Source organism: Aptenodytes forsteri, unplaced genomic scaffold, assembly GCF_000699145.1.
Source record: "Aptenodytes forsteri isolate BGI_AS27 unplaced genomic scaffold, ASM69914v1 Scaffold166, whole genome shotgun sequence".
NCBI classification, from domain to species: domain Eukaryota; kingdom Metazoa; phylum Chordata; class Aves; order Sphenisciformes; family Spheniscidae; genus Aptenodytes; species Aptenodytes forsteri.
The window spans coordinates 8,416,002-8,436,947 of NW_008796110.1; positions in this window are offsets into that span (position 1 = coordinate 8,416,002).

Here is a 20,946-nt window from a genome sequence, read left to right on the forward strand (position 1 = left end):
CAATCCATATGTACATCTTCTAGTCTATGAACAAAGCTGCTTGTTCATAGCATTGGAAAAATGCATAGAAAGATTCATATTGAAAAAAATGCAGACACTGCAAGCCAAGAGAGAAAGATACCAATGCCATGTATTGCCTCCAAGAGGAAAGCCAGGACCCATCGTATACGGGAATTCAGCGATGACCCATCTTGCGTATCTGAACGTCTCCACGCTACTTAGCGTTGGCATTAGCTGAGTCACTTGCTACTTTCAGTTATAGCTCCCTCATAGAGAAGGTATATTGGAAAAATCAATAGAAAAATCGATACATTTTAGCCAAGTTATCAGATGTGCTCCAGATGCTTAAGTTGCTAAATAGCATTTGATTCAAATAAAACGTATCTCACATCCTTTGTATTAAAGTGAGAGTTGGCATATACTTCTCTTCCCTCCCTCTCCATTCCCAGTTGAGTAGCATTTGCACTCTGGCACCAATTTATGTGGAATTTCAATGTGTTTTTGAAATAAAATTGATTAGCATTTTCTCTCCTGAAAAACTGTCTTAACATCATCCCAACAATTATGGGGAATTAGGTTGTATAAAAATACTTTTTAGTTTTATTTCCCAAATAAAGAAATAATGCAACATAATGAAGGGTTGTACAAGAGAGCTCTAGGAGTACTTTGAAAAAGCAACAGTCAGTGAAGTGGAAAAATGAGGGAACAAAGACTGGATTTCACAGTATACTGTTTCCATTGGATTTCATCTCTAGATATTACATTGATATTTTATGTGCATACAAATTATATTCCATTGGAACACTACGGGGTAAATTAACAGTGCATTGCACATAGATTAGACATGCAAATGACAAAAATGGGAGGTAAGCATGTAGAAAATGTATCCCTAAATCAGCATGTACTTAAGTCATCGACAAACAGGAGCATCAGGAAAGCATTTTAAGACATACTACATTTTGCAGGAAGGTGCATAGCTTTTGGTAAAGATGTTGGTAATGCTCTTCTCAAATTCTCTCACAACAGCATTAGTCTTTAATGCAAGACTGATAAGCACTTCTTTTGGCAAGCTGATTCTTACAGTAAATCTATGAAAAAAGCCAAATCCAGGGCTGCATGGTTTCATGGTGATAATAGGACACAGGGCCTCTCATCTGTAGGTTAGAATCACACCCTGGTGCCCCGTTAGTGAACTTCCAGTGACATGGGAATTTCAGTTATTTCCAAAGCTTAATAACCATGTCACCAAAGAAACCCACCGCTGCAATTTGCCATGATCTGCCTTGCTGACAGATCTAACCAAATGACCAACATTTGAAGGAATGGGAACACTGAAACTATGAAAGTCTGGGGGAAAGGAGGAGGTTATCTACATGTGTAGGTCACCCATGCAGTATGAGTTGCGTCTGTTTAAACAGACTTGCATCCATGCAGTATAATTGCAGTGATGTAGCTAGCAGATTACTCTCGTGGTTTTGCTCCATTGGAGTCATCAGAGATTTCATCTTACAGCAAGTTAGCCAGTACTGATGATTTCTGAGGCTAGTATTCACTGTAAACTCTTGTCCTGACTTGACCAGCTGGTCTGCTTACCTGAACGATCTTTACTACTCCAGCATCATGGCGGCCAGAAGTTACATCTCATTAAGTGCTGGCTCGTATTTGTATGTCATATCTATATTTATGCTTCCGGTGAGACCTCTGTGAGCACCTTGAAGGTCCTCAATTTCTTTGTAAAAGTAGAGACAAGGAATTCATAGAGTTCAGAGGTAGTCACTCAAACATTTTGGAGGAAGTTGCTAAGAAAATGGCAGTGCAAAGTCTTCACTGCAATGTCATATAGAGCTCTACTGAAACAAAGGGTATGAAGATGTTCTCAGAGAAAGCTAAGGACTTTTCATGTTTGAGCAGTTAGTTAGACTGTTGTTGACACAGACTGCCAGCATCAACCAGTATCTTGTTTCAGACCGGTCAATGCACAAAAGGATTGTGTCTCCTGACTCAGCCTTTTGTGTCAGTCTTGTGTCACTTGCCTCCATGACAAAGACCGATATCAGGCACGATTTGGGATACCAGGATGCTATTGATTCCCCCAGACCCAACCGGGAGCTCAGAAAGATTGACCTAGCACCCTCCCTTCAGACCCATTGCCAACCAGCCTTCTGCCTCTGAAAATATCTCGTTTTGAGCTGAATATCACTGCTGAGAGGACTGAAGAGCATGATTGCACATGCTTTAATTAAAGGTCACAGGTCTGGCAGGCTGTGACGTTATCTAATATCCAGCTTTTCCTTTAGAGCTGCAGAACACCGCTTTGTGAGCCAGTACTTTTTCTGAGCACTGTCCCCAGTTCCCTGACTCACACTGTTGACATGATGGGCCCAAAGTAGTGATGAAACTTTGAGAATGCGGTAGCTCAGCTCCTGCCTGTGCCAGGTCACTGCCAGTCTTCTCTTTTCTCCTGTCCTTCTGACTGAACAAGGTTTTCAAGAGGCAGCTGGAGTCTGTGATAAGCTAGAGAGTGAGCAAACTCGCTGATTTGGGAATGGACAGACTTTCTGCCAGAGCTATCCCTCTTCACCCCATTTCCTCTCTTCTCCCCACTGAACAAGTGTCCTCATCCCTGCCACAGGCTCAGTGCAGTGGCCCCATCTGTATAAAATCTTGTTTGTCAGAAGTCCTGTTCTTGGTTCCCTCAATTCCCCTTACACTGACCATGCTGTACACCTATGTGATAACTGCAAAATATTAAAAAAGAGAAAAACAATAGAAGCTCGTGGAGGCTTCTGAATCCAAGTCCAAAGTGAAGAGAAATTCTCAAAGACAACAATTCAAAGGACATAGAAGGAGGAAGGAGGAAAGAGGAAGGAGGAAGGAGGAAGGAGGAAAGGCTTTTCCCCTTTCCAGGGCCTCTTTGTGGGCAGGTAGCTGCCAGGGAAAGGATGCACTGCAGCCAGGACTGGAGTCCTGCCATGGCACAGGAAAAATGCCACAAATGGCCAGAAAGATGCTAACGCAGCTGGTGAGATAAAATACAGGGAAACTTTACTGAGGAACATGAACCCGCGTGCTGCTGTTGTCCTCTGCGTCTCTTCACTTCAGCATCCCTGGAAAGTCACATCAACCTCGACCCTCACTGGCTCCTATTCTACAAACTTGGGAGCATTTCTTTTGTTATCAGCCTTCAGTGCACATGCTGTTCGTTCTTCTGTTTCTCTCATGACATGCCTCCTTTTGACTCCTCTAATCAATCAGTGTCATTCCGAGCCATTTCAAGATTCTGGCCAGATCTGAAACATCTCCAGGAGGCTGGGACAATAAACATCTGTGAGATGATCTGCACTGAACCAGGGCTAAAGCATTTTGAATCCTTCTTTTATTCAAAATGATGGAGTTGGCACTTTCAGGAAAATGGAGATGGTTTGTTTCAAGTGTCAGATCATGTATTTGCCAAAAAGCCAGGTATATTGCATGTGTTGAATACGTCTCTGCCACACAGTTAAGAAAGTATACAGTTCTACATAGCAGGTACAGCAAACCCTTCATTTAGTCTCTCTCCTCTTGTAAGTCACAGAACATAAAAATTCATAAAAGTATATTTGAAACTGGTGTCTTCACTCACATAGCCACGGAGGCCCAGACTTTGTGTCATCACTGACATACACCCTTTAGTAAAATCCCAGACGCCCTTATTTTACAGTAGGTTTGCATATGTACTTTGCCTGGAAGAGTGACTCCCTAATGTGGAACAGTCTTAGGTACTTTGTTAAGGTACTATAGAGAAGTTTGCCATCCTGCAGACAAAGGGGTAATTTTGCTTTTCAGAGTAGCTGCTGTAACAATTTCCAGAAGAAGAAAAAATTTGCTTTTAAAGAACAAAGTTCTGTTTTCCAGTAGAATTAAAATTTTGTTTCTTATTTTAGTATTTGTCCACTGTAAGTTACTATTTAAATCACAGCATAAATTCACAGCAACATCCGCTAGCCATGTTAGGCCATATTTCTTCTTTGGTCTTTCAAGTGAGAGTATTCTATTGAAATACAGTTAGAAAAATTAGCCTTTCCAGTTGCTTTTCACATGTATATGTCAAACTGCCATTCTAGGAAACAATTCATTGGCCTGGAATGTTGGATCTTAGAAACTTGTCTTTGCTTTTGTTTGCTAACAGATTACTTTGTTAATTCCAAAGGTTTAGCGAGCACCTTGTTTTTTCCAGCAGAATTTCATTCATCTGTTCTTGTTGTATATGAATAGATGTCTTCTGGTCGCTGAGAGATAGGACTTTGCTCTCACATTCAAACATTTTCCCCTGGCTAATTGTTTGAAATGTTTGATACCCCAGATATACAAACAGTCTTTGGCCTCTGTGGAGTTTGTCAGACTGCACATTGGCAATGGATTTAAAAAATGCATTTAGACATGTTTTGAATCTGTAAAACAATGTATTCACTGTAATACACTGGGCCTGTTCTCTACTGCCCTTCACAGTCATTCACATTGGCACAAAAATCAGAGCTGACTTCCATGAATTAAGGATCAGGCTATTAAGGAAAAAAAGAAAAAAACAATATATTTGACAAGTGGACTCCTGGGTTGTATTCTCAGAGTTATCATGACCAGAGTTTTTTGTTTTGTTTTTTAATTTTCTGTTGCTTAGATTCTTTTCTTAACATGCTACAGTGCTACTGGCAATCTCAAACATTCTTAAGTCAGGTCCCCCCAGAAGACCAGAAGATTGTCTTGAATATGATCCATTTTGACTATAGTCTGAAACAATCAAAGAGGAAAGAGAATTGGAGAAAGTATAAGAACAAGTGAGAATCTGGCTTTGTGAGTATGGTTATGAAACTCCTTTGAGAAGCAGAGAGAAGATGTCTTCTCCAGATCCTTACCTACTGTGTATTTGGAGTAAATAGTGAAGGATGTGCTGCAGCAGGGACTGCATCTCGGAATTCCCTCCTTGCAGGAAGCTGCCCCGTGCCACTGGGCTGTGGGAACATACAATATCTAGTTAAGCTCTTACTGATTGTGTGTTGCGTAGCTTTGCAATGCAAAGGAGGAGCTTCAGCAGGAAAATCGGTGTGCCTGGGAAATATCCCATGACCTGTTGGGTGGTGCATGTTCCTCTAAACTGAGGTTCAAATCTTCCAGAGATACTAAGAATGCAGTTAAATGCTTTGAAATCGGTAGAAACCAAATTTTGATTTTTAATTTAAATAAATACACACCAAAAAATATCACTATTTTCTCAGCTTTAAGGTACAGCAGGTTTACCTAAGTCTCTATGCTTGTGATGCACAGTAGTCATCAGGCTGGCTGCTGAATTATTTCCTTATAAGATCATTTAACTTCAAAACTTCATGTTATACAGGTCACATGTTCTGGTGATATTCAGAAGGGAATTGTCACTTTCAGACAACTAATATCAGTCATTCTTCTATCTATATTTGGATTGCAGGCTCAGGAAAGTGTGATGGCAGTTATTAACTGCTCTCAAGAAATCCACTTGCAAGATGGATTTATTTCTTGATTAATGATGGAGATTATTCAAGTATTAATTCCAGTTTTTTATATCGCAAACTTGATATCATCCTTGTTCTCTCCACCCTTAAAATTACTATGATTACTCTAATTGTTAGAAAGCTATTATTTGATTCAGATTTGCAAAGTAATTATCAGCTAGTAGCACATCTGCCATTTCTTACTAAATTTTGGTATGTATTGTTGTATCTCAATTAACAAAAGAGCTACTAACTGAAGCATTGCTGTATGAATTCTAGTAAGGCTTTCAAGCATGACATAAATTTTGTCCTGATTGATTCTGACTCTTACTGTGTGCTGCTTAATTTGTTGCTTTGCATTTCAGAATTGTTCTGTGAACCCAGTGCTTGATGTTTTATACAATGATTTCTTCATCTGCAGCAATCAGATGTACATCTAGAGGTTTTAACTGATGGAGCATCCTTTATGACATTATTTTTACTTCTGCTTTGCGAGTTGTATTCTCATTACCTTTTTTCTTTGATTGTGTCACAGGCTACAGGGATTAAATAGAATTATAGTTTTTAATCTCATCTTTGAGATGGTACTGCTAACATAATGGGATAATTATCTCCACATGTCTAGCTTCTCTTTCATGAGTATGAGGAGCAGTGAAGGCAGCAAACACACCAGCTATTAATACTCAAGCATCATCGATTTGCTTTTTACTTCTTATATAAAGTTGTTCAACTTGTTGCAAAATTATAAACCATTTAAGAATGAGATTTTGAGCATTCATAAATAAGCACACATGGTTATGTACACAACCAGACACACACATATACTGCAAATATCTGTGAACATTTCCATATTAGAGAAACAATTTCAAAAACTTACTACTGAGCTGGTTGAAATGTGTCGTGTACAGGTAATATAAGAATAGTTCAGTTCAAGTGCAATGTTGCTTTCTTAACACTGTAAACTCTTCTGGATTATGAAGTTCAGCTTATGTATGTTTTCTGTAAAAATACTTTCACGACCTTTTTTAGAAGCTATTATCAGACAAAATCCATTTCAAAGTGTCTGCAGGCTTTTCTCAAACTCCTTCTACAGTCTCCAGATTTAGAACAATCTCTGATTACAATGGTTTCCCTTTACAGCTTCTTCTTATTTCAATAATTTTACTTACTGGTTTTACACATAACAATAGCCATGAAAATATTAATAGAAAGTTGAAAGTTAGAAAGAAAATTAATTTAATTTGTGGAATCCATATGTAGGTTGGGAAGAGTGGAATATATGCTGTTTCAGTTGCATTTAATGGCTGCTTTACTTGCTTATTTAGGTAATTTTATTGTCCTTAGTATTTACATGTATTACTGTCATACCAGGAACCCTAGCATGTTGCTTGTGTATTAGAATGACTAAATAATTCTGAAACCCTTGAACAGACTGGATTGTGATCCACAGCTTCAGAATGTTTATGGAAGAGGACCAAGAAGTATAGTAAAATTTTCTCTTATAATGGAGCTGTATATTCCAGGCTATAGAGATATAGGTATTTTTTGAATTGGTATCTAACCTTATCTAACCTTTTTATAATTTCTTGGGTTTTGAAGCAGTACAGTATTCTAGTTATATATTTTGATTTTTAACATGCTTATTTTAAAAATTGAATTGCATTTTCTATTATTAAAAAATCCAGTCTGAGCACATATGGTTAAGTCTAATCTGTTTACAGTACAGAAATACATACATATCTGTCAACATCAATAATAGAAGAGTGGAGTATTTGAATTGCTTAGAGTAGAATGCTGTAACACTAATTATTTCCTTTTAGACTTGCTGTGGAATTGGCTTCTACAACAGCAAAATGCTTCAATTACATGTTAAATCAGTTTATTTAGGGTGAAATTCACTTATCACATTGCTGTTTCTCATGTCCAAAATTCTGGTGTGTAGCTGTTTGGAAGAGGAACTGTGCTCTCCTGGGCATGGAGAGCTGGACTCTCCTAGGAAAGGCCAGCATGGGGGAGAGCACTGAGGGTCAGGAGTCTTTGATTTCATAGTCCTGCACAACATTCAAGAGCTGCAGCTTCTGTTACAAATTAGGTGGCCCTCTATTCCCTTCCCTCTTGCAAGTCGGAAAATCGAGTATATACTAACTGATACATAGGGCTTTCCTTTTTTTTTTTTTTTTTTGATTCTGGCTTTGTTAAGTGTCGTATCTTTACTAAAGTTTTCTCTTACACCCATTTGGACAGCATGGAAACATGAAAACACTTTTCCAGCAGGCAGATTAATGTCTTTTTTCTTACTAATGAAAGTGGGGAAGCTGTTCTGTTGCAACTCACTGCTTAAAAAGGCAAATGTCTCATTCTCCAAAACAAAACCAATATTCTTTAAAAGAAGCCTATTCTCAGGCTATTTTTCACTACAAGTTCAAATTTATCTGATGTTTTTTCCTGGTGCTGAGGATTCCCCCATTATTCTACTCCTTCACTTGGAGAGAGGCAGCCATTTAAAAATCCAGCAGGCCTGGCGCTTTGTCTTGTTTCTACCTGATCAGATGTTCATTCTCAGCTCCAGACATACCAGACTTTAGACACACTAACACTTCACAAGTGTAGTGTAAACCATGTACTCTCTTCAAAGGACACAAGTAGGTAAGCTCTATGTGCTGAAAATGCAGTACTAAAATAAATGTTAAAACAGTTAAATAAAAATGCTAAGTGTTGAAAGCTCCAAAGGGTTTTTGAATAGCTGACAGATCTATCTGGAGACAAGAACTTCCCAGGAGCAAGTCCTTTAACTGAGACTTTGCTTGCTGAGCTATCAGGTTGAGTCAAATCTACTACAGATTGTGATGAGAAATCTGTCGGGTGCACAGGAGAATTAGTACAGTATGATAGAAATAAAGTCCGCAAGCCTGAGTTTTACTAACTTTATGCACTGTTGCTTCCAGTGAAATTAGTTCTTGTTTCCATGGTTGTTGGTAGGGTCAGAATCAGGCCCTATATAATCTTTTTACATTGTTCTTACAGGAGTTGTTAAAGTCTTATTCCAGTATGTTGACATAAGTTTAGTTCTATCTCTGATGAACTGGGAATTTTGGGATCCAGGGTTCCGCTTTGACAGTGTTGGCTGAGCCATACATAAGAAGGTAACAGAGTAGGGCCACAGGAAAACTTGAAGTGGGAAATTCACATTGGAACTGGAAGACAGCAAAGTGAACGCAGACACAGAAGGACAGAGTGAACGCTGGAGGAGGAGGAGGAAGAGAGGATGAAATAATTAACACAGCTGGCCAGGTCCTCAGTTATACTGGGAAGAGGTAAGATGCAGAGGAGCCATTCATGGACGTTATATCCAATTTCCTACCTAAACATAGTGTAAACACAGACTAAAACAGCCTTAAAGATCACAGAAGAGTCTGACCTCCAGCTTCTTTCAGCCACATCCTCTATGCCAAAGTACCATTGAGGCAAGGTGGTACATGGGTGCTACGGTGGCTTTCTGCCATTTAAGACAGCCCTTCCAGGGCATTTCTCAGGTGCTTGGATGTACCTGGTCAGGAGTCTGTGTTGGCAAAAAGGTTCAAAACTTGGTTTATGGTACAAAAATTGCGTAGTTTGACCCATGTCCACATGATCCATTTGGCACGACACTACACCTTCCTAATACAGATGGAATTAAATTTGCAAGTAATTATCACTATTTGGCGTATAATGTAGATTAGGGATGTTACAATTGTTGCATAGTTTTAACATACACAGGCCAGATAATACAAACCTGGGAAGGTCCTGGTTAAAATTACACTTGAAAAAAATTCAAAGGTTTAGGTACAGGAGGGCACATTTAAATCAATCAGCCACAGCTGTGTCCTATAGTGATGCTATATTGTTCCCGTGTGATTGGGGCATTTTCGTAATCTCATTTCCGATTACACCAACTCTCAAAGAGGCTTTGAGTGTTTCCTTTTTTTTCTTTTTTTCCCTCATGGTGTCACTACAGGCCAAACCTGACATATCCCCATGCATCCATGTACACAAGCCTCACCATGCTGGAAGAGGTGTTTGTGCTCTGCTGCCTCCTAAGGGGAGAGTTGTCTTCCATGACCTGTTGCAGGGAGTACAAGAAATGGATAACTGTTGGGTGAGCATAAATTAGTGTGCATAATTTTCAGTGGCTATACAGCTTGGAGGCTTCTTTTTCTGCAAAGCTTTTATTTGTGCCCCCAGACAGTGGTTATTTTCAGTATGAAAGAAGACAAGTCTCAGAGTCAGCAGTGGTGCCAGGCAGCAAATGTATCAGAAATTAAACTGTATACTAACTTTCTGGGCTTCATAGGCTGAGACATTTTATCCAACTTTTAGAATAAATATTTGTATAAACTGGTGAAGGTCAACTGCAAAGGCAATGTTATTATCTGGCTTAAAATTATTACCTGTAAAGTGTTGTTAATAAAAGGTTCTCGTGTTCAGACCTAGTTCTCTTACTGCTCGTCATTAAGATACAGTTTATTGAAAGTGTTAGCAAATGTATGGTTCAAACATAATTTCATTATGCTGAAGTCATTCTCTTTAGTGCAAAAAGAAGAGGAGAGCAATTGGCAGTATTTATTTATGAGAGCATATGTGACCTCCATTTCAGCTATTTATGTCATACACTGGCATTTCATCTGTGTACTCCCAAAGTAGATCTGCTGTAAAAAGATGACTTCTGTCTTATTTATGGGCAAAACAGAGGTGACAATGGTCAAACTGCTGAGATTCTGACTTCCTGACATTTTTATCAACCCCGGTAATGCATTTCAGCTGGAAAATGCTGAACTTGTCAACATGCAGTTTTTGGATATTGTGTTCATGTCAGATTTTCTGTAATTCAGCATTTGTAACTGTTGTTTTTACTTCTAAGGAGTCTCTTACACCACATGTACTGCCTCAGACATTCCTGTACAAGCATGTAATTCATCCATTTAATTTTCAAGAACATTTCTGTCTTCTCATTAAATGGTAATTTCCTGTATCAGAAATTTAATGTCCTCTCTAGTTGTAGGATGATATTTCAAGATCAGAAAATTATTTATTTTTATATGCTAAGTGGATTTAGGGGTTTGGAAATCAGGTAGAATGCATAACTTGATTTGTTTCTTATTGCTTTTAAATTTTTACTTCAGGTTGTTTGCAAATTAGTACTTTGACATTTTCATCACAAAATGACATACTAACCCTACCCCTTCAGCTGTGATGAAAAACATTATTAAGATTGCAATGTCAAGCTTTCAGAAGCTAGGGGGAAAAAATGGCATCTTGCCTAAATTGTGCATTCCTAACTTGGCCCTTACCTCAGTTGAAGGCATTTACAATATTGCCTTTAATTATATGAAAAAGTCTATTTTTCCCTTGCCTTATTTAATATCCAAAGTAGACCTGTTTTGTAGATTAGTTAGAATTGCATAATGAAGAAGTGCTGGGTTTTGTTGCAGAAGTTGGGAGGTATTTAGTGAACTCGGTTGGGGATTGCAGGAAGAAAAAGGGTTGTCTCTATTATGGCAGTTGAATTTTGCCTAAAAGAGATGGATTCCTCTCTCTCATCTGCTGCAGTATTTCTGGACAGCTTATTGAAATCAAACTTTTCACAGATGGTCACTGATTTGCTTGTTGCTTGGGGTCATTGGAGATGTTCTGAACACTTAAAGCTGAAAGCCAGGGCAATGGAAGGTGGGCTTTGAGCACATAAAATGCTATACAATGATTTCACAAACATGATGTCCAAAGTGAGCATGTAATTTTGACCTCAGACTTTTAAACCTATGTTTCAAGATGTTCCTCATCTCAGGATATTTTGAAAGTAAATTATATTATGGCTTTCAAGGATAATAATAAAATAGCGATTGGGTAATTTTGTCTTCAGAGCAGTGTTTGAACCATGCACAGTAAGAAAGCCACAGATACCCACTGAATGATGAGGACAAAATAAATAGTTGCTCATTACATGAAAAGAATCCTCCTGCACTGCAGCATGCAGGTGCTATACAGACAAACAAAAAATTAAAACACATTGAAAAAAACCCTAAGAAAGCATACTGACAGCTACATAATCAGACTGGAATTATCTAAGATGGTAGTTCTCAGGCTACGGTATGTGTACCACTAGTGGTATGAAAACTGTTTCAAAGTGGTCTTCAAATAAAATCTGAGCATCTGAGCAGAAGAATGTCTCCTCCTGCATGTAAGTTCCTCTTATCGCATTCCCACAGGAAACTGGGACGAAGATCTGGAAGCATGTGTATGGTTTGGTACATGCCACATTTCCACCACCGTCACTAATCCGGTAAAATGCAATTCTTTTTTCAGAACAAACTAAAATGGTTACTCCAGGCTTAAAGGATGTCCTGTTAAGTGATAGGTCACACTACCTCAAGCAAAGTGCCATGTTATACACTTACTCCCCTCCTCCAACTCTTAATTAGCAGGGAAGATGAAGTCAAATGGCATTGTGTCCTTCTAGGAATATCCTCAGGTGCACTTCACAAGCTTTTGCCAAGTAAGCTAATGGAGCCAGTGAGAACAAACAGGAGTAACTTGTTGTCTTGTGTAATTTTAAAGTAATTTGCTGACAGCTAAAGAACTGTGAGTATTAAATTCCATCCCAGGCATTCTAGTACATAAACTATAGCAGGCAGACACTTTCCCCACCTGCTACTCCTTAAACCTGCCCTGACTCTTCTTATCCCTAGCTTTCATTTTCATCTGATTATAATTGCCTGGCATTCACAGTTTGTATTCCTCAGGCTTCTCACAGCTCCTTGTTCCAGCCCCAGTTCTCTCTGTCGTTTCCTCAGCCCAGTCTCCCCATCCGGCCGGCCCCTGAACCCCGCCTTCCCCCATCTTTGTCCAAGTCTCAGGTTTTCTCCACACGCTAGGGCTCTTTGTGACTGAGGCACAGCAGAGTCTTTAGGGCTTTAGTACTCAAATCTACGTTTTCAGTGAGCAAATATTTCAAAGCAAGTTTTTCTGAAAGTTTATAACGTGGCAAAAGCTGGATGTTTTCACTGGAATGCTTGCTACACTTTCCTGATTAAAAGTTCCTGTTACAATGAGGTTGCTGGATAGATGCATACATTTAACAAATATATTTAAGTGAGTGCTTTACTCATCGTATACTCTGTAACTATGTCAGCAACCAGGTACATACATATGACTATGTAAACTAAAAGCATAGATATAAGCTTAAGCAATTTTGCGTAGGTGACATCATCTGAAAAATGAAAATTTCTTAAATGGCTTATGTCAGACTAATGGATAAACTCGTAATTAGTCATGCTGTCATTAACTAATCATTTAAGTAGGTTAATTAATATGTGGCTATGCATTTAAGAACCAGATTTGAACTCAAACCCATATTAAAGATAATATTGCAATCCTATTTAACTTGAAATATTTATTCATCTGAACATTTATTCAAACAGAAGCAAGTATCCGCTTTATGCTAAAGATACATCAATGTACAGTGATTTTTGGATCAATACAATGCACTGGAATTAATAGCGCCAAGTGAGTCCTAACCAACATATAAAATTAAATTATTAGAATAACTCACTTAGTATTTCCAACAGTATGGGAGGTGACAAGTAGCATTTCAAAGACATTCACAACTGTCAAAGGAAAAACGTATTAATGCTTCCTACTCAACAGAATATAAAAGTAAATATATGGGTGTACATGTTTGAATATATAGTTATAAGTACACATACATGTGTATTAATTTGAATCTAATAGGGCAGTAGTATACAGTAATATGATTAATACAAGACAATTTAAAAATTATTTTATTGGGCAATCAGTGCTAATGGATTTACTCTTATACTAAATAGTCTATGCACTGCCACTGACGAGTAGCATTATTAAAAACAGTATTCATTGTTGTCATTTCAAAGCTAATACACTTAGGTAATAATCATTGGTAACCACTGGCTTACATAAGTAAGTAAGCTCTTTTGCTGTCTTTAAACATACACAAATGTTCAAACCTGAGCAGTATACATTAATATATTGTATCTTGACAGAGTCCCAGACAGATCTGCCTGTGAAGTTACTGCACTTCAAGTACTTTCTAGTACTTACAGATGTGTCTGAATGCTTCACTTTGTTGCTGCTGTTGAGAAGAGAAGGGAATTAGGGAAAGCCTGTTGAATATTTAGGAAAATATTCTGCTGCATAACTGAAGTAGCAGGAGATCCATAAAACCAGTCCACAGAAATGCTCTGTGGTTTATCAGTCTGTAGCGGAGGTGAAAACTTCCCCATGATTAAATCACTGTTTACATTCCATTTTTGATATTCATGCACAAACTGCAGTCTGTCAGCATACAGCATTTTCCACAGAGGATCCATAAAATAATGTGTTTGGTAAAGCCAGTTTGGTGCTGGGTAGGGGGGATAGTGTTCCCATGGCATGAAATAATTCACAGCAAGGCAATGCTCTAGCTCCTTTTGACGCCCTCGCTTTCGTGACCTTCGAGGTTGCCTGAAGTCCCCGTGAACAAAGTCATTTAAATTTGATGGGTGGATACTCCAGTAGTTTCCTTTGCCATCCTCACATCTTCCCACCTTGATGAAACAATCATTTAGTGAAAGGTTGTGCCTTACACTGTTTCTCCAGCCTCGACCTTTGTTCCTATAGAAAGGAAAATTATCTTCAATATATTTGTAGATAGCAGCTAAATTCAGTTTATTTGTAGGGGAAGAAAGAATTGCCTTTGCAATTAAGGCTATGTAAGATAGGGGTGGTTTTTCCAGAAATCTTGCTTCATCCACACTCACAGAAAGACCATTTTTGGCATCTATGTGAGAGCTGGGAATTCGGGGTGGAATCCTGTAAACCAGTTTTCCTTCTTCTCCTCCTACTGTATGGATATCTGGACTTCCTTCATTGTTTTCAGAAAAGTCTTCACTCATTATAGCAGCATGAAGTCTAGCATTTATTTTAAGCGTCCTGATGTTTTACTGCAAGTAGTCAGTTGAATAATAATTCAGTAGTCCGCTGAATATAACCAGCAGGAGAAATGAAAGTTAGACTTTAAATGTGCTGCTCTCACATATCCAGATTCCTATTTTATACTCTGTTAAGTCAACATCCTTAACAATGAAAACTGAACTGCCTATGTTTACAAAAGTCAAGGTGCAAGTCCTAGCTGAATGAAAAAAAAACAAAATAATTATACTATGTTAAGTATGAAGATAAACAGACCATGACGTTAGCCTCTCACTTCATTATAATCTGAGAAAACACCCTTCAGTGTTCCCCATTGAAACATAATGATTACTGAAAAATTGATGGTGGCTAGATAGAGTTGTGAAAGGATTAGACCCTCCAGTGATATGCAGAACAAATTGAAACCAACATGTTGGTTCCTGTGTTCTACACTTAGTCAAACATGTTGTATTTAGTACAGTAAACATTTGTTTTACGTGCTAAAAGAAAGTGCTGTGTGAAATGAAACTTGCTATCAAATTTTGTAGCTGCAGGTTACCTATTCTTGGTGAAATTGAATTAAAGCACAAAACCCCCACAGATTGCTCCCCATTTTTCTTATTAACTCTTTGATCCCAATTGTGCAACTAGTTTTCATGCTGAGTATGCATGTGACTGGTCCTGCTGACCCAGGAAACCACTTGAGGGAGGAAGTACCACTCAGAGGAAGCGAGTGTTGTGCTCTGCCACCCTCAAAGCATGAACTGTCGCTTGAACTTCGGCATCGCCCTCAGCCTCCTGAGGTATGACACTATTAAGGACAAGGTAGTCATGTGATTAGTCAAGGAAGGTAGTTAAATACGTTTAAATATGTTCTAAAGCAAAACATACGGTAGAAGCTTTGAAAGAAGACGTATTGTCTTCTTTTGGGTTACTTTTGATGTTCAAAATATGTATTCCCAAATGAGATTCCATGTTTCAAGGCATCAACAACAGCCTCAAAGATTCAACCTTATGAGGCTGAAGTTGATGATGTTGTTCAGGCTCTGATGGGTTCTGAAAATAACCCTTGGTTGCGTCCTTCAGATGCTAATTCTGGCAAAGAGAGAGAGAAAGAGAGACACTAGGGCACCCATTAAACTGATCTCTTTCCCTCTGAGCTTGAAGTTCACAGCCTGGCTGTTCGTCTTGATTGGGCACTTGCAAGCCTTTTCTCAGGCTTTCCAATCCACGAGCTTATGTTTCAAATGGTAGCCACAATGTTTTTAGATCAGAAACAAGACTCGCAATGTAATGCTGTAGTTTACATGGGTTATCCAGCATTTCTGTGTCAGGGCAGAATTGCCACCTACTTGCTTGCAAGATTTAATAGAGGACTTTTCCACTAACCATTGTGAATGGGATGTACCTGGTATTTCAACAGCCTTGGCTGTTCAAAAATCCTAGTGATGACATGATAAGCTACTAATTGTTTTTCCTGGGTCTGAAGTCTTAACAATGACTTCTTTTAAAGGCATTCATTTGACCTGCTCTGTCCCTACCAACAATTCCCTGCCTGGCACATCCCAAATTTGCCATCATCCTCCTATTACTGGTGGCTTTTCATAACCTTCTGATGACTACTTTACCCTGTTTGTTCTCCTCCTCTCTTATTTGCAGCTGAACGGTTGCCAGATCATAGCAGAAATTATTGAGATTAGCTCCGAAATGTGTGATATGGCACTTCAGACTATTTATTACAAATCATCCCATTTCTGTTGCTGCAACTGTAAGCAGGTCATGCCTAAAGGGGTTCCTACAATAACAACATCAAAAGTTTGATTTCAATCCAAAATATTGGATTCACGATAGATTTTTAGGTTATTTCTACTGAGATTTGTGTTTTTATGGAACACTGCAGTTGCAGACTGGAGAAAAAATGCTGCTCACATGACAAGGACTATATATTCCTTCCTCCATATCCCCAACAAAGAAACACAGAATCAACCACATGTTCTGCTATTTTAGTAACCACTTTGTAAATGGAGAGGATTTTAAAGAAGGACTGGGCACAGAGACTAGACTTTGAGTGCCTACAAATACCCAAATTAAATTAAGAATAAGCAAAACCATATTATTGAGGTTTTCAATTTTAAGGGCAGGTTTTCAGAAACTGAGGAAACTGGGGTTATTAAAGGGAGCCAGACTGAAGAGTTCAGAAATTTAAATGTAGTAAATGCCCAGAAGTCAAAAGCATGAAATGAACTCAAATCCTAAGCAAGAAGAAAAAATGTGTAAGAAAGGGCTCCTTACTTGAAAAGATGATCAGTCCTTTCAGTAAGTAAAGGAAGATTCTACAGGGAATGAAAGATAAAAGGGTGAGCAAAAAGAGCTACATTTGGAAGGGCTGAAAGCCCTGATCTTTGAGATAAAGATTTTTTTTTTTCCCCCAGATATGCCCTCAAGGAAAATATTCATCCCATACTTCTGGGCATCTTGCTTGTTCCTCCTTTCTCCACATTATTTCTGGAATTAACTTTTGTTTTCCTCTGAATCCTATCTTTAAAGGTGAAAGGGTGAAAATCTCTCTCTTTCCCCAAATTATGGTTCCTTCTAAAAAATGTAAGGCGAATTCCCTGTTTGATCCTTATTCTTTGTGGGAATCTTCTTGTCACTGCCTGAAATGTCTGCAAAACTTTCACATTAGAGGGAGAACCACCCTCACTGGCTCAATGGCTGAAGAATCAGAGGCAGGGAAAGCATACTGCCCACTCTTACTATACAGACTTTTTCCAAATCAGGGAAGCAGATTCTTCTTCAAATATTCACACACACCTTATTAAAGCAGCATTTTTGTTACTGCATTCTCTACAGTGCTGCTAAAACATTGGATGGTTAGAAATCTGAGATTTCCCACAAAACACCATAACAAAGATGGGGCTATCTTTATCAGCCAGACTAGTTAAATTGTTTGTAATTTTGATTTGTCAATAAATGAAATGTTCTTGAAAAGATGAATGAGGAAACCAGAGTATTTGGAAATTCTGTTGCAGTCATGCAATCTGTTCAGAATTTTCACTGTGCAAAGATTGTCTTTTCCTTCATCAGTGTTTGGCTCTCTATCATCAATTTAGGATAAAGAGAGTTTTGTCAGTGACTTAGCTGTGATTGTATGAATCTGGGCTATCCCCTTACAATAATTCTAATGTTTCTTTTTTATGTATTTACAAAGACTGCAATTTTTCTGCTTGGCGCTCTGAAAACAGCACAAATTTTAAAGAGTGAGCTGGTTTCTACTCTGGGTCACAGAGTAGACCAGTTGCAGTCATAGGACAAAGTTTTGTAAAAAAATTCTGACAGTGCATACAATCTGTAACTAAGAGCAGAAAACAATGGAGGGCAGCCTTTGTCCTCGCTCATCCTTTATTACTGACATTTAACTTCAATCATGTGTAATTTAGAGAGAAAACCTTGCTTAAGTGAAATGCTGTGCTTTCTTCTTAGCTGTACATACTTTAAGAATGAATTGCTGTTTCAAAGTACCTCTCGCAATATGCCAGCAATGTTTTTTTCTAAAGGATATAACCTTTAAAATCTTTCTTCTACCTCTTGTTCAGCACTTTTGACCATTCAACAGTCAGCTAGAATAGTGTTCTCTGCAAGGAGAAAATGTTTTTATGCCTTATCCTAATAGATGTATTTAATAGCAGTGAAGTAAGTAATACATCTCATACTCTCAGCTGAAGAAGTGCAGTTTTCTAGGGCATCAGGGAATACACTGTTAGGAAGCCAAGTGGAACCAGATTTTATACTGCTCATCTTTAGTCCATGCTTAAGACACAATTGTTTTTCAGTTGACACAGAAAGGTATATTCTCTCTCCTTCCAGTTAAGGCCAAGAAAGATCAGCTGGCCAGTGCTAAAGTAGGTATGCCAAAAACATAGGCAGGCGCAAATATTTTTTAATTAAAGGTCTATTTGGCTATTGCTTTTGTTGCTCTGCTGTGTGTTTAATTAAGCCCCAAGCCTGCTAAGTCTGTGACATTCTTCCCTGTAATGTTTACTATGCTGTTCAATAGAGAAGCTATCCCATATAGAGCCGTCTTATTTTCTACACAGTCTTCCTCAATTCTACATTTTGTTTCCACTGTTACTTAAATAGTATTTAAGAACACCTGGAAACCATTTGTCTTGATTCAACATTTGAATTTGGTGTGTTTAAAAAACAGTGAGGAAGATGAGGCTTTAGAAAAGAAGTGATTAGAGAAGTTGTCCCATTAAAATGTTCTAAAATTACCTGTTGCTGTTACAGTCTGAAAGGAAATAGTTCCTCTGTTGCCTCATTTAAATATTTTTGGGCACCATTTTGCAAGATGCAGAGAACAAATGATATTATTTTTCATTACAATATTTTCACAGTGTTAATGCAATTCTTATATGTATAACTATGCTTGCTTTGGTGTTACTCTATATACATGTTTGATAAAATACTTGCACTGTCATGAAAAGTTTAACCCAGTACAAACTGTCCAGGCAAGTCCTAAATCAGGTGGAGAACAGACGTATACCTCTACCCCTCTGTACTGGAGATGAAGCTTGTGGATAGGAAATTGCTTTCCACGAGAGTGTGGCCTTCCTCTGTTCTCAGCTATGTTTGTTGGTCTCAACCCTTATAACTACTGATATTTCTTTCTTGTGTGAAGGCAGAATCTTCTCCCTCTTTTATATTCTTTATAACATATATCGCTTATAAACATTTTTCTGTTTCTTATTTTAACTGACCTTACTAGGTACATGCTACTTCTCTCACTAGATAATGGCACGGGACTGAAGACTTTGTCGCTCAGTGGTAGCACTTAGGCTAAACTGCTAAATAACCCTTTGGTTCCCAGCTCCCATGTTTCTTTACATCCAGGACAGAGGTAAAGGATTTGAACTCAATGAATGGCAAGACAGTTACAGGTGCACAGAATAATCGGAGCCAATTATAGTCACTGATATTACTTGGTTTAAAAAATAAATATTTGAATACATCTTTGTTTTCAGAACATCCTGCAGCCCTTGTCATGACATGTAGGGATTTGATGGCTTGGGCAGATTGTCTAACCTAGTACCTGCTGAAGCCAATGGAAAGGGTCTCCTTGACTGAACTGGTGCTCGACTAGACCAAGACAAGTCACTGTTTGGTTTCAGCGAGCATTAAGAAAACAAAAATTACAACAAAAAATAATGAACAGATCAAAACCCTCTTTAACTGGACTTTAACCTATTTTCATACAGTCTAGCAGCAATACTAGTTTCCATGGTTTTTCTTTTTCTGCTTTTCTCCTTCCATTTTCAACTAAAAATGAACCCATTCTCAAAGCATGCCTTGGCCTGAGAGACACTCTTCTTTCCCCCGAGCACAGTCGGTGGGCAGCCCTCCTCCTTCCTGCACCTCTTACCTCTGTGACCCACCAGAGTCCACCGGGGAAGTTACCTTCCCATTTGCATTTGTCTGTGCAGCTTTTTGTAAAGAAACATACAGAATGAAAAAGGGGAAATGGCTTTTCGCAAAAATATGTGTAACCCTTAGGGTAACAGTGTCATAAATAAGTTCTTCCTGTTTGTATAATTACTACAGTAGTATTTTCTTAGATTATGTTGACAGAAGAAATTGAGTTGCCATTAGAGCAAGAAGCCTCATTTCCCAAAATGTACCTAATTCACACAGTACAAAGCCAAAATGTGCATGCGGCAAATCAGCTCTGCAGCTATGTACAGAGCAGTAAGCGGGAGCAGGCAGAAGTGATGCTTCTGGGATCCCACTGAGAAAAACTCTGGACTCTTCCCTGGGGGGAGCTCTGGAGATCTCACTCCTTTCTTAGACACTCATGAATACATGGCTGGATAGCACTACTGTCTATCTTTAAACAAGAAATCTTGAATGCTTTTACCGTTGGCCCTTGTTGAAAAATACAGCATTGTACAGTACTGGTTCAAAATCACTAATATCCCAGAAGTTTATGGGCTGAGGTATGGGTTTATGTAGTTTATGGTAGAAAGCTATTTTATCTCTCCTTATATGCTGTTGTCTCCAAGTATGATGGTGCTAGGGGAGTATGAATGTTTTTACAGTAGCAGGTGGGATGGCTATTGAGAGGTTAAGATGGAGAAGCATTGGTAAGACCTGGAGATGCTCTCATGGTGTGGGAGGATGCCTCATCAGAAAAGGGGATTCATGGTAAGGTGTGGTTTACTTTGTCGTCTGGTGATAGACATACCCAGGTCAGCTTTAAAGCTACCAGTGACACTGTAACAACAGGGAGAGGGATTCAAAGTGGCCTGCAAGACCTGAGCCATTTGGAAATGTGAACGAAGAGTTAGGTTTCTAGCCTGCACTGAGATCTGTGATGATGCCGCTAATTCTGTCAGTCTCTGACGTGGCTAATTCCAGGCAACTCCTGTTATATTTATTAGCTCGTACTGCACCATTAGATTATAGTGTAGGCTTACCCTTTGAGACAGAC